Source organism: Bemisia tabaci, chromosome 4 (assembly GCF_918797505.1).
Source record: "Bemisia tabaci chromosome 4, PGI_BMITA_v3".
Lineage (NCBI taxonomy): Eukaryota > Metazoa > Arthropoda > Insecta > Hemiptera > Aleyrodidae > Bemisia > Bemisia tabaci.
In genome coordinates, this window is record NC_092796.1 from 42,888,605 (window position 1) to 42,902,754 (window position 14,150).

The window sequence follows — 14,150 nt, forward strand, 5'->3', positions numbered from 1 at the left end:
TCGACTGATGATGATGGTTGGTGATTGTCGGGATTAGCAATTTGACAAGCAGGTTTGTCACATTCGTTTATTTTTTCATGAGGGCATTAGCTCATCGAGTCCCAAAAAAATGTTTGTTTCGGTGGTGACATTCATCTTCGACTCGTGATGATGGTTGGTGAGTGTCGGGGTTAGCAATTTGACAAGCAGGTTTGTCAGATGCGTTTGTTTTTTCATGAGGAAACGAGTCTCATTGAGTCTCTTCAGCCGTTACGTCGCGTCGGAAGGAACCAGGAACGACGTTTCGGAGACTCTGCACTATCTGACCGATCGAACGACTGAGGTGAAAATTTCTCATGCGAATTCAATATGTTTGTTTAGGTATCAATTTTCATCTTTGCCATCTTTGCGTCTTTTTTTTTAGGAATGCAGGCTCGGCTGTTTGATTGGCAGGTTTTTAAAACTGGGTTTTTTTTTGTTTTTTTTGTTTGTTTTTGTTGGATGTATAATGAAAGTTATAACGGAGCCTTCTAATGACAAAAAACCTCTCTTCGAATACATTTGTTTGGTACCTGATTTAGGGGAGGGGAAAAACCAACAAAAAACCTACAAACAGATTGTAAAACAAAAGATACATTTTTCGAGACCATTTAAGGAATCATTCACCGAAGAAAACCTCCAAAAGGGTCGAAATGAGACTAAAATTTCAAGTTTTCCCGCCAAAAAGTACTCTAAAGTATCAAGTTCCCCAAAAATCGACTCAACAGGAGCTGAGATAATATTTTAGGCCACGTCCGTCATCTTGGATTTTCTAATTTTGAGATTTGACGATAAATTTGAGCTTCCAATAATAAAATTCCCCCTAATGCCGAGTTTCACAAAAAACGATGTAACAGGAGCTGAGGTAGTATTTTAGGCCAAATTGGCTTGTTGAATTTTGAAGATGTCTGAAAATTCAAGTTTCTCGGCGAAAAATACACCCTAGTACCAAGTTTCACGAAGATCGATTGAACAGGATCCGACATAGTAGGACTGCGCCGATTCTATGTTAGGTTCAAACTTAAGATACAAATATTTTAACTCCTGAGTGTTGCACAGTATCACTCTCAATTGAAGGCGTTTTTTACCTGTCGAGTCGCGACTAACGCAAGGATAAGTGAAATCATGCAGTAACTTTAAGTTCTTTCTGCTGCGGAGACGGATTTCAAAATGCGGACTGCGCACATTGCATGTTTCAGAATATGTTTTGGCCATTAATGATGTACTCAACTTAAGTTTTGTCTAATTTTCCTGAGAAAAAGTCTACTCGAGTGGCCGTGTACGACTTTTGTATGACACTTCATCTTAATAAATTCCATTTAACTATGTGTACATCTCATGAAAAACACCGGGCTGATTATTGAAATTGACAAACAAAGGAGACAAAGAAAATGGATCGCTCCTATTGGTTAAAACGAGTGGTAATTATGGATTAAAGAGGAAAATGATGGTTTAACTAGCGTCTCTCGTGCATTTCCGTTCAGTTCCGTTCGTTAGTTACTCATTACTTGCATTATTTGTTCATTGCAACCACCCGCTTCAGTCAACAAGATCCCTCCATTTCGTCGTGTCCCGGACAAAGGAACGTAACTCCATTTCAAGGTTGCCAAATTTACTGAAACAATTCATTTTCTTTTTTTTTACAAAAAAGAACCTGTGCAAGTTTTAACCAAAACTTATCTAATTTTTGCATGAACTCTTAGGAGCGATCACGTGATAAGTTCAATCACAAATGCCCAAGATTGTTTATAAGCAATTTTCTAGGGGAAATTCGGCAACATTGAAATGAAGGTACGTTCTTTCGTAAGGGAAACGATAATTTATCTTCTTTGTCTAACGCCTTGTCTATCTTCATCAGTTACAATAATCAGAAAGCAGACTTATTTGAATTTTTTTTTACTATAAACTCTGAAAATCGTGGCATGACGACTTTTCAAATTTGTCGTCTCCAGTACGAAGAAACGTACCTCCCTTCCAAGGTTGCCAAATTGACTCAAACAATCAATTTATTTAACAACATTGCACCTGTACAATTTTTGTGAACAATTTTCCTGATTTTTGCACGAAATCGGAGGAAAAATAAGTGAAGTATGCAATTAAAATGTCCAAGAGTCTCCTAGTTAATACGCAATCTGCGAGGGTAAATTTGTCAACACTGAAAAAAAGTTACGTTCTTTCGTTAGGGAAACGACGAATTTTGACGCTTTATCGGAGCTGTCTCGGGGAGCGGCGCCGCGGCTCGAAGTCGAAGTCTGCGATGCGAAATTGATTCGGCTGGGCGTCTGACGAACAAGGACAAGGATCCTCGTCTAATAGGACGACTTGGAGACATGATTGATAAGCCGACTTTTCACTGGCTCCGTCCGACGGCCACGCACAGTGGATCGAGTCAATAAGAGAGGGCGGACATAAAATTTTTGACTACAACTGTAAATTTTGATGTTAAATTCGTTACATTTTAAACGTTAAGGATTGATGCTGGAAGAAAATTTTACGAGAAAGCCAATGAAAACTCTTTTGGAACCTCAAAGTTATGTAAAAACGGAGTTATAAGCGTTTAAAGTTTCCAAATTTTGTCCGATTTCTCTGATTGACTCGATCCATTGTGCGTCGCGCTCAACTCCGGGATCGTGCCGGATTCTCATCCGGATGAGAGACTCAAATCGCTCGACTTGCGCACGGCTCACAGTGGATAGAGTCAATCAGAGAAGTCGGACATGAAGTTTCAAGCTAAAAATGCGAATTTTGACGTTTAATTTGTCATATTTTGAACTTTAAGGGGTGCCTCTAAACGAAAATTTCACTGGGAAACCACTTTTAAAATCTTAAAGTTTTTATTCAACGGAGTTATAAGCTTTTAATGGTTCCAAATTTTGTCCAACCTCTCTCATTACCTCGATCCACTGTGCGGTTGTTGAGCTCAGCCCTTGCGCACGTTTGAGCGATTGTAGGATTTAACTCAGCTCCTGACAATGGTGCCAGAATATGGCAAGATTTAAGGCCCATTTCTGAGGGTCTTGCATGATCCAGAAATTATAAATTGATCGACTGGCTGTCGAATAGTTGTCCAAAGCGCTGAAGAACCATTTTAACCCGAAATGACTCCCTTTTTACCTCCTTTAAGTTTGTTAATTATTTTACAGTTCCGTTATTGCCGTGCAAAAGAAGGAACATTGTGTAAAGCTTTGGACGTTGCACTTTTTTCTTCAGAAAATACAATTTCCCGAGGAAACTTGTGAATATTTGTTTTCCTATTTCTCAACAATTTTTTTCGCAATTTGGCCTGAAATACAAAAATATTCCTAACTTTCTTTGAATTAAGTATGTTAACGGAGAAACTTTAGCAACGTCCGCATCCTGAAGAAGTGTTCTCCTTAGCGCGGTATTTGACGAAAATTTCGAGCTTCCAATAAAAAAGTTCCCCGTAATACCGAGTTTCACAAAAAACGATGTAACAGGAGCTGAGGTAGTATTTTAGGCCAAATTGTCTTTTAGAATTTTGAAGTTGTCTGAAAATTCAAGTTTCTCGTCGAAGAATACACCCTATTACCAAGTTTCACGAAGATCGATTGAACAGGAGCCGACATAGTAGGACTGCGGATTCTATGTTAAGTTCAAACATTAGATACAAATATTTCAACTCCTAAGTGTTGCACAGTATCATTCTCAATTGAAGGCGTTTTTTATCTGTCGAGTCGGAACTTTTAAAAGTAAGACTCGAGGTGCAAAAAGAGATTCCTTGGGCCCGAGAAAGCTCCTTGAGCGCACTCATCGACATCGAGCATGTTTGCTCCGATTTGGAAAAGAGAATTATAAAAAAAAATTAACAGCAATCTGCATTTACTGAAGTGTGAAGACATCGGACTTACCGAATTTATTTCAAGTTGAGAAACAGTAGACTTGTTGAGGAGAAATGAGTCTTAGCTTTCCGTTATTTCTGGTCACTGAAACACAAAAACATTTTGCACTAATTAGAACGGTTATAGACATTTTTCAGAAAGATTTTTCATCAAACTAATTGTGATCAAATTGAGACTTTTTTTGAACGATACGACGGTGAACATGATACTGAGAACAGATGAATTTGAGATGATGCCATTAATACATTGACATACAACTCTGATAACTTATTGGACGCTGTCAGAATGAATGCAAGCGACTCGTGATTACGGTTTTTTAATGCTTCAACCTGCTCCGTTGGGTTTGTAAAATCTTGGAAGTGCTAATACATTAATAGTGAGCCACACTCGCATGCGCACTTTCTGGTTATTCTTTTCAAGCATATTAAATTGAATATTTCAAGCAATACTTGTATTTTTCATTGAAAAAGTCGCTATTTAATTATAAGTCACACTGAAAAAAAATCATGAGTCAACTTAATTGTGCCACACTGATACTATACGGTAAGAATAATCAGACACCTAGTGGCATTAACCATACTTTTAGTGAATGCGGTTAGAACTACAGTATATCTGCTAACCTAACCATAGAGTCTGCCGGTGATTACCATCCTAATATCGCAGTGCCATAAAACATACTTTCTTCAGTGCACATCACAAAATAACACTGCAACATATAGCCTTCGATAAAAATTCAATTACCTACAAATCGGATCGCAACGTCGCATCGTCACCTGCCGACCAAAGTAGGTATCATGAGCGTCATGCAACGTTTACAAATTTCCGCCGTCATTTTATTTTTTTCCAGAAAAGTTACTCAACGAAGCTGTCTGAAGTCACTGAATGTTCTTTTTACTGCCGATGAAATTCAGCGAAATTTTCAAACAAACTCAACCAAAAATTTCTCCGTAAAAAAATTAAATAGCGGCGGAAATGTTGAAACGTCGCATGGCACTTGTGATACCTTGGTTGGAAGGTGACGACATATTCTTCCTGCTTGTGTTTCTGAAGGTTGAAGGTCCACGCGGTTAAAATACTTCAATATTCAATCATGAACAATCGATTTCCGACGATCTGCCAGCAGCGCAATACTCACGCTTCTAACTCTCCATTACAGTCTTCCACTCGACCGAGGCCCTGAATTATTATATTCCGGAGTTGATATTCCCGCTCCTCTGAATTTTCAGATTTAATTGAGATCATTTGAAACGCATTGATCCCTCTCCACTCGGTCGGCGAGAGCCGCGCTCAAAAATCGTCCCTCCTCCGACAAAAAACCGTAACCCCAACACCGTGAAACAATGAAAACCATGAAGTTCTTTGTTCGGCAGGTCTCATCTCAAAAAGCAGTTACGCTCTTACGTCAAAAAAAAAATCGTGGGAGGGAGCGATCGGTGCCCGATTTTTTCACCGCGATGCGATAAAATTTTCCGCCGTTTCACGGAGAACAGCAGTAACTCCAACCGCGCGTGATCCCCGATCACCACGTGCTCTTATGCGCTCGGCAGCTCAATCTACAATGGAGATACTGCTCTTTTCCGAGGAACGGCGGTTTTGTTTTTACCTCGTGCTCTCAAGGCGGGCAAGGAAGTGTTCCGAAGACAACAGTAACTCCACGCGTACGTGCTCCCTGGTTTGCACGCGCTCTTGTGCGCTTCGAGGCCCACTTCAGGTTGGAGTTACTGCTCTCTTCCGTAGTACGGTGGTTTTGTTTTTAACCCCGCGCTTTGAGGGCGGGTAAGGAGGCACTCGCGGATGAGAGGCAAATAAGATTCCGGGCCCGGCACAAAGGGAGTGACGCCTGGCGGCTTTGGAGATGCCACCTCGGATACTCATCAGTGGCGTGGCGTGCTTGACGATATATCGATCGATCTACCATTTAAACCTATGGAAAAGGATCGATTATTAGGGTGTCCGCAGCGAATACCCTAATAATCGATTCTTTACCACAGCTCAAATGGGGAAATATCGATAATCGATCATGCACGCCTCGCCACTGATACTCATCCAACGCCTTGTCTTCGCCGCCTTCACGCTTTTTAATTTCTTCCCTGATACTCGTATTGGTGCGATTATTGAATAATGCTTCGACGAGAGATGGCGATCCGATTGAGTCGTTTGAAACCAGTGGCGTGGCGTGAATTGCGATATATCGATTGATATGCCGTTTAAACCTATGAAAAAAGATCGATTATCAGGGTGTTCGCAGCGAACATCTTAGTAATCGATTCTTTACCATAGCTTCAAATGGCGAGATATCGATAATCGATTATTCACGCCACGCCACTGTTTGAAACCTATTCAGTGAACGTCAACAGCAGGCAGCCCTCGGGTCGTGGGTATAATTTGTAAGGGTAAAGAAGCGACGTGCCTTATGATTTGAATTTCAAACAAGAGAAGAGGTCAGACAGAAGAATCGACGAAGATGTATCACTGGAGTATGAGTATTATACATTTCAAACAAACCATTAATGAAGTAATATTTATAAAATTGCAGTCTTCTTACTTACAAGTATGCGAAAGAGACAATTTCATGAGTAACTCCTCTGAGAAAAAAGCTTGAATTGTGGTGCGGTGTTTCATATTAACCGTATTATTCCGTGCATGAGACTGCACTTTTCGGTGGATGTAATCAAACTTCAGTTTAATAGAACCAAATTCGGTTTAGGTAAACAAATTTGCCCCCCCCCCCCTTATTTCGGGTAAACTTCTACAGTCAAAACTACTGTAAGTACAAAAAATCATAAAAAAACACTTTCTTAACATTGTCATGCTATAAAGGGACTCGATATCAGTATAGTATTGGACTTAAATTTTACTTTAAATTCGCCTTGAGAACATGAAAAGTAAAAAAACGGGAAGGATCGAGTTGGGGGGGGGGAGTTAGAAGGGGGAAATCCCCTCCAAAGCGAATTTCACCTCCTCGAAATAACTTCCCCCCCCCCCCCCACTTATTTCGAGTAAACTGGTGTCCCTGACTGAACGTTTACCCCTCCCCCCTCTCATTTCGGGTAACTGGTGTCCCTGAACGAGCGTTTGAAAACGTCATCTTTCAAGCGAGTGATTAGCCTTTTCCATAAAATCTAATTGGACAGGAGTAGGACACGCTTGAGGACAAGGAAAAAGACAGAGAGGGTCGCCGGATTTTCAGCTGTGCACGCACCGACGTGGCGGGAGGGGGGGGGGGGGGGCATCGATTGCCGGCACACAAGGTCGTTGCTTTGTTTCGCACATTCATTTCGGAGGCATGTGGATGACGTGAACGAGTTAAATTTCCCTCATCAATCAAGCGTTTCCTCAAGTAGAACCGGCTTTAATTTATCGGCCCGGCCGCTTGAAAGGGATCGGAAAGGGCCGGACAGAGAATAAGGACCCGCCGTCAACCGCCGGTCCTACGCCCGCGAAATAAATGAATCAAAATAAATAAGGGAATGTTCGACTTAACAACATACTTTCGGCCGCTCGCCTCGCGTCCCGCCGCTATCGAATTTAAAAGCATACGCACGCTTCGAAATGGACCGTATGGTTCAGAAACGACCCAAATCAAAGTTCCGGGGGAATGCAAGAAAAATGAGAAAAATGTTGTTTAAGCCGATACTTCTCAATGATTTGAGAATGTTTTTGGTTCCTGGTGTTAACTAGAGTCCCTTTATACTGAGAGTAAAGACAATGCGAATCCATTTCTGATTGGTTCCCGTATTTTAAGCCTCCACAGTGTCACAAACGGGAATAAAGATTACATTCTCACCAATTGCAAAGCTTAACAACTGGAATGGACCGGGGAATCGGGGGTACGACAAGGAATGAATGGAACGAGAGAGGGAATGGAGACGGGAATTCGGGAAAGGATTGATCAAAGATTACAAAAAACGTCCGATTTGTGTAATCTTTATTCCCCTTGGTGACATACATGAGCCGCGTTGTCCTAACTCTCTCTATAAAGGGACTCTAGTGTTAACTCTTGACTGACAGACTCTACTCTGCCGACTCCTGACATATGTCAGTAGGGGTCGATCAAGTCGCCTGCTTCTCACAATTCCCCGCGAGCTGAAAAAGTGATGACTTTTTTTCGACCCGGGGAAAGAACTTTTTAACCACGCAGTAAGAAGGGCTTATTCAACGTTTATTTTACTTCGATTTTTAATTCTACGCCAGACGTCACAAACAAAAACAATAACAACAAATCTGAGGGCTTTCCACAACTTTTGTGCGAGCTTTGCTGGCGTGATTGGGATTATTATTGACCCCTGTGATGGCAGAAGGAAACCTTTTTTGATATCAGAGTTAACAGAAGCTAGAAGAGCGGAAAAAGAAGAGTGAGAAAACAAACATGAAGAACATGCGAAAGAAACAGAAAAAGAAGAGGAAAGATGAGAGGGAAAATGTGGATACCTAATATAAAAAGAAGGAAAGAATGAGACAGAAGGATAGGAGGAGGTAGAGGAGAGAGAGGAAAGCGGAAGAAACAAATAAGAGGGGAAAAAGTAAGATAGAAAAAAAAGCGTTGCCCGAGTAAATGTATGCCACGCCCGATTAAATTACATGGATTATTAGTGCGCGGTCTCTAAAATATATTGTCTCTGGATGCAACTATTCGCACTCGAGGGATGTCCAACTTGCAAACCCCGAAAAATGAAGGGGTTTTGCCTTCTCTCACATCCTCAGCGATGCATTCAACGCATTGCGTTTCTCTAAATAATTTAGAGAACTAGAGAGGCGCATTTAGAAATGATTTCTCAGCCATAGTCTGGTAGGCTTGGGATGCAAAAAAGATATAAGTAATAACACCTTTTGACCCACTCCCTTAATTTTAGAAAGTTTTAAAGTCAGGTCGTTTTTTAACTTAACGATTTAATTTTGTGCATCAATGAAACATTATAAATAACCATTATTGTGAAATCAATGCGCTACAAGTGGAGCGCCTCCAAGCGTCTTAGTTCCTTTCATTGAGGCAATTTTAAGCTCAAAAAAAAAATCTCAAATTCATTGAACATTACATTACCCATTTTAATAGAGAGTAAAAAGTAATGAGGGTCGGAAAATTTTTCAGGTATAAAAATCAAGATAGGATACGTCTGTATCTTGTAAAAGCGTACAACAAAATGCGCTATGATAGTTTTCTTACTGTGACTATTTTGCGTGTTATGGGCAGGATAATTGATAATCCTCAAGTCAAGCAGCGTGTTAGCAGAGGGGAGAGAAACTGACAGCCTGTTGAGGTGAGTTTTGTTTCCGCAGCAATTAACAACTCTCCCCTCAAGTGATTTCCCCGAGGGCATCAACTATGCCTCACGATCTTATGTTGACATTCCTCCGAAGTTTGATCCACCCGCAAAACATTAGTTCAAGACTTTGCTTCCAATCACGAACATATCTCGAAACATTCTTACTCCGAGTGCCTCCTCTAACCAACTGAACGCATTAAAATGAAAAGGAGCTGTGTCCATCATAGCCGGATTCACCTACTTGCCGCCCATGGGCCGCCTGTATTTTGCCGCCCCCTTCTCATTCGTTTTGAAACTCGATGAAAACCATTAAATGAGCGTGTCAGCGGGAGAGGGGTGCATAAGACGCATTTACTCGTGTTGAAAACATTTTTTGGGAAAGCCCTGTCAACACTACTAGCAAAAGTTCACGGAACTTAGCGCGAAAGTTAAGTTCCGTAAACCTATCTCTGTGTGGACAAGGCCTTCCATTCATAAGAAATGAACGAAAAAATCATGAAAGAACAAACTTAAATGTGGATCAATGATCTTAACTTCCGCCGCCGCGCCGCGCAGACCGCACCGTGTTTGGCGCAATGCGTGAAGTATTCATGCATTCTTGTAGGCGCTATCCGTTTCACGCGCTGACCGCAATGACCGCACTGTGTTTGATGCAATGCGTGTAGTATCCGTGCAGTCTTGTAGGCGCTAATATGTGTTACATGCCGATCGCCGCGCCGAGGGCTTCTTCTTTTCATCTCAAGTCCTCGTTATATCACTTCCCTCTAAGTCGCGCCGTTCCAGGCCAAATTGCGTGTTTGGTCTCTCTCAAATTAACTCGACTTATTGAAGGTGCTGTCTCTTGTATCACTAAGAGACGACAAAATTAGAAATTACTATACTCTCAGGAAATGAGAGATTTTATCGCCTTTTCTCGTTTGTAATTTTGTTTTTCTAAATCCGATTTTTTTTTATACCTACACTTTAAAAAATTGCAAATTTTTGCCACCCATTAGATTTGCCGCCATGGGCCGCGGACCATGTGGCCTGGCCACCCACCGCAACCCCCTTAATCCGGCCCTGGTGTCCATTGTAACATTAGTCCAGTCACGCAATCATGTATTCTTAAGGATCTCAGGGCTCATTTCAGTATGAATATACTGCCTTTTGATTTAAATACGTCCAATTATATTGCCGTGCTAAGGAAGAACGCCGTATGAACCTTCAGGCGTTGCCACATTTCCTTCCATAAAACACGAATTTCCTGATGAACTCATGAATATTTTTCTTCCAATTTTTCAGACCATTTTGTTTGCAATTTCGCCTCAAGTTCCTGAAAATTTCAAGGCAAACTATTCATTACTTTCCTAAAAACCAAACATTTTATTGGAAGAAATTTGGCAACCATCGGATGTTCATACGGCGTTCTTCCTTAGAGTATACTGCCGTGTTACCAAAAGGAGCAGCAACGACGAAATTTTCGAAATCGAGTTTCCCTCGAAATTCGACAATCTAAATGAGCTGATTGATTCAGGTACAACAGACAGAGTTGTCGTAATAGTAGAAAAAAAGTGTTAAAAAAGCGGTGATTGCACAAAAATTGACGTCATTTCCGACACAACAGCAGTCAGTCCGCGTAACACCACGATAGAACTGTATTTCCTGTTAAATTGAGTAAAATGGTTCCCTTCTCTGCTATTCATACCTACTACAAACCTCTGGAAGTAGTTTGTATGTCTAATAATAATCGAAGAGTTCCATTTTCAAAAACATGAAAAGAGCCTTTTTTATTTCACGCTGGGCAAAACAGCAGTGCGTGCATGGTGTATTTTGCATGGTTACATTTTGGACACGCGACAAAAAAATTTCGAGCCCAGAAACTTCGGCGACGCCCAGATGTGTACATACAAAATGTTTCCTTAGCACGGTGCTACGCTGAGCGACGAGATGAGCTCCTGGTTGTTGCTAGCGTTCGCTTAGACATCGCCGCACAGTAGATCGAGTCAGTGGGAGAGGTCGGAGAAAATTTGGAAACTTTGAAAGCTTACAACTCCGTTCATACAAAACTTTGAGGTTGTAGAAGTGGTTCATCGTGAAATTTTCTTTTGGCAGCACCCCTTAAAATGGAGATGTTGCATGTGTGAGGAAATCGCGATTTGACTACAGATTCTTATGTAAAAGTTCGCGAGAAACACGATGGTGCCACTGGCTTTTTCTGAAATCAACTCTTAAGCTCAAAAAAAGCTCTCAGGTTAAGGAAAAAATGGAGGGGATATCCTATGCTATCCTGAGAGTCCACCTCTACATCAAGACAAACTTTACATGCGAAGATAGGGAGCAAATTCATTAGCAGGGTTGCCGTGTTTTCAGTTTTAGAGTCCCCAAATAAATTGGCAGCCGTGTCAATGTATTTGCTCCCTATCTTTGCATGGAGAGTTTGTCTTGATGTAGAGGTGGACTTTCAGGATAGCGTGGGATATCCCCTCCATTTTGGCCTCAACTTGAGAGCTTTTTTGAGCTTGGGAGTTGATTTCAGAGAAAACCAGTGGCACCATCGTGTTTCTCGCGAACTTTTACATAAGAATCTATAGTCAAATCGCAAATTCCTCACACATGCAACATCTCCATTTAAAATGTGACGAATTAAACATCAACATTCACAGTTTTAGTTGAAAATTTCACGTCCGATCTCTCTGATTGATTCGATCCACTGTGCGCCGTGTTGGTACGAGGAAAGTTAGCGTCGGGCGTCGGGTCGCTCAGCGGCGGAAGATTCGTCACTCGGGGAAGTTGCCGGGAATTGGACTGCGCTCGTTAGTCGGCATTGATTAAGCCCGGCCGGGATAAGTTCGCAACTTGTCACTCGCGGAGGAGAAGGGACTTCCTCGTGGAGCCGAGCACGAGGAAAGGAAGAAAAGCTCGAGACCTACGAACGACGAGGTACTTAGAACCGAGAAACCCGCAACCTCTCCTCACAGCCTACAGCTAAACATTTCCGTGTTCAGTGTTACTCTGTGTAATTGTCATGGGAACGGAGTTCCCCATGATATTACAATCGTTCCGTTGCTTTCGCTATGGGATTCCCTATACCTCTGCGACCTTGAGCGTTTCGCCCAGTCTCCGATTTTTGGTTGATTTTCCGATGTATCAAAAACCGTTGTATTTTTTAGCCAATCATGTCTCTACGTCAAGTTGTGTTGATTGCTAAAATTCGCTTTCAGCGAGTTTTTTTCCAACTTGAGATGTCGTGTCTGACTGGTAAATCTGCGCAGATCCACGAAGTTCCGTTTTTAGGCAAATTCTTTTTTTTGGGAGGTTCTGATTGGTTATTTTTCGCCATCAGTTTTCTGTTCGTTGGTGCAAAAGATCGCCTACCTCGTTGCTCTTGAGAAGCCGCCATTATCCCACCTCAAATTTTACAAATAGAAATAAAGAAATTATAACTATTGTGCAAGGTGGAAAACTGCTCTGGAGGACCCGTTACGGATATATGAGCCAAAATCGGAACTCGATTGATTGATTTATTCCATGAATACAGAAATATTGCCTCAGCTTACTGCCGCGATGGCAAATGCCTGCTGATATGAACCTTGAGACACATGATAGCATAGGCAAACAATGTCTCACAGAGAAAGGCGCTTAGCTCATTTCTCCAGAAGCTACGAAGACGCGAATCGCCGAATCGCTCAAGGACAACTCTTGTGATAAGTCCCGCCCATCGTCCGAGTCTTTTAAATGCTATTTTTTCCCATCCTTCGCCGATCTGTGATAGCCTAGTCGACTGAGGCGCCCCATATTTTTGATAAGGTGCGGGCAATAGGTGATCGGGAGTTCGATACCCGGCGATGGGAGATAATTTTTAATGGTTGTATTGAATGTTTTAGACCAATCATCAAAAAATAATTAATACTAGATGATAAATGTACGAACATTTTCTCGTGAGTTAATATGTTAAACAAAAATACTGGAATATACCTCCTTCATATAATCAGCCACATGTTCCCCCAAATTAATGACGTTATTTTCTTTTTTCAATAAAGTTAATTTGCATTCAACGTTCGTAAGTTAAGCAAAAAGTACCTATTGATACAAATAGAAAGACATGAAAATAGTATGCTAACATTTCAGTTGTTTTTTTTTTTTATTTATTTATTTTTTGTTTTTTTGTTTTTTCAATAAAACAAATTGACTGGGACTAGAATCATCGTATCTCTGAAGACAAAAGCTAAGTTTTTTGATACAGAAATACTAATATATTCATCCTTTATATAATCAGGGAGATGTTGACCCAAATATTGATGTATATTTTCTCTGTTCGCCCAAATTAATGATGGTATTTTCTTTTTTCAATAAAATTAATTTACATTCCACGTTCTTAAAGCAATATTTTCTCCAAAATTCAGCAAAAAATAACAATATATACCTACGCAAAAAGTAAATAAATAAATAAAGCAATGACATGAAAGTAGTATAGGTAGTACACATCTAACATTTCGGTTACATCTATTTGAATGAAAAAAATGGCAACTTAGGAAGCACATAGGTCACTTATCGACGGTGAAACTACCAAACCACGTATCTCGGTTTGCGACGTCGCAGACTTCCTGTCATACTTTATTTTTTAAATGAAAAGCTACTTAACGTCCAGTCTTGAAAATTTCCGTGATTTTTCCTCTTCGTGCGGAGAAAATTCTGTGAAAATTTCAAGGAATGATATTGATTTGGTCTACTTCAAAAAAATAAAATGTGAGCGGAGATTTTTAAACACCGCAAACGAGATACGTGGTTTGGTAGTTTCACCGTCGTTATGATGCGTATTCGGGCATATGCGTAGAGTAAAAATATCATACTTTACGCCGAAAAAACGAAACTGAAAGTTAAATGCGTTAACTTCCAAAAACCATACATAATCCAACGAAAATAAATAATTGGTAAATAACAGCTTTCTTGTATGCAAAGAAAAAAAATTAAAAATGTTAAAAAAGAGATGTCGACACAAAATTACATAGCCCCTTCAATTCTGAAGATA

At 40.7% G+C, this 14,150-nt stretch overlaps 1 protein-coding gene across 1 annotated transcript in view; it reads right to left on the reverse strand.

Annotated features, from left to right (window-relative positions):
• The window catches only part of Fife (regulating synaptic membrane exocytosis protein fife), a 362,382-nt gene that overhangs the window by 328,884 nt on the left and 19,348 nt on the right, over positions 1 to 14,150 (reverse strand). The window contains exon 2 of the mRNA XM_019046280.2: positions 3,888 to 3,962. The gene's annotated coding sequence lies outside the window, so the exon portion shown is untranslated. The remainder of the gene's footprint in view (positions 1 to 3,887; positions 3,963 to 14,150) is intronic.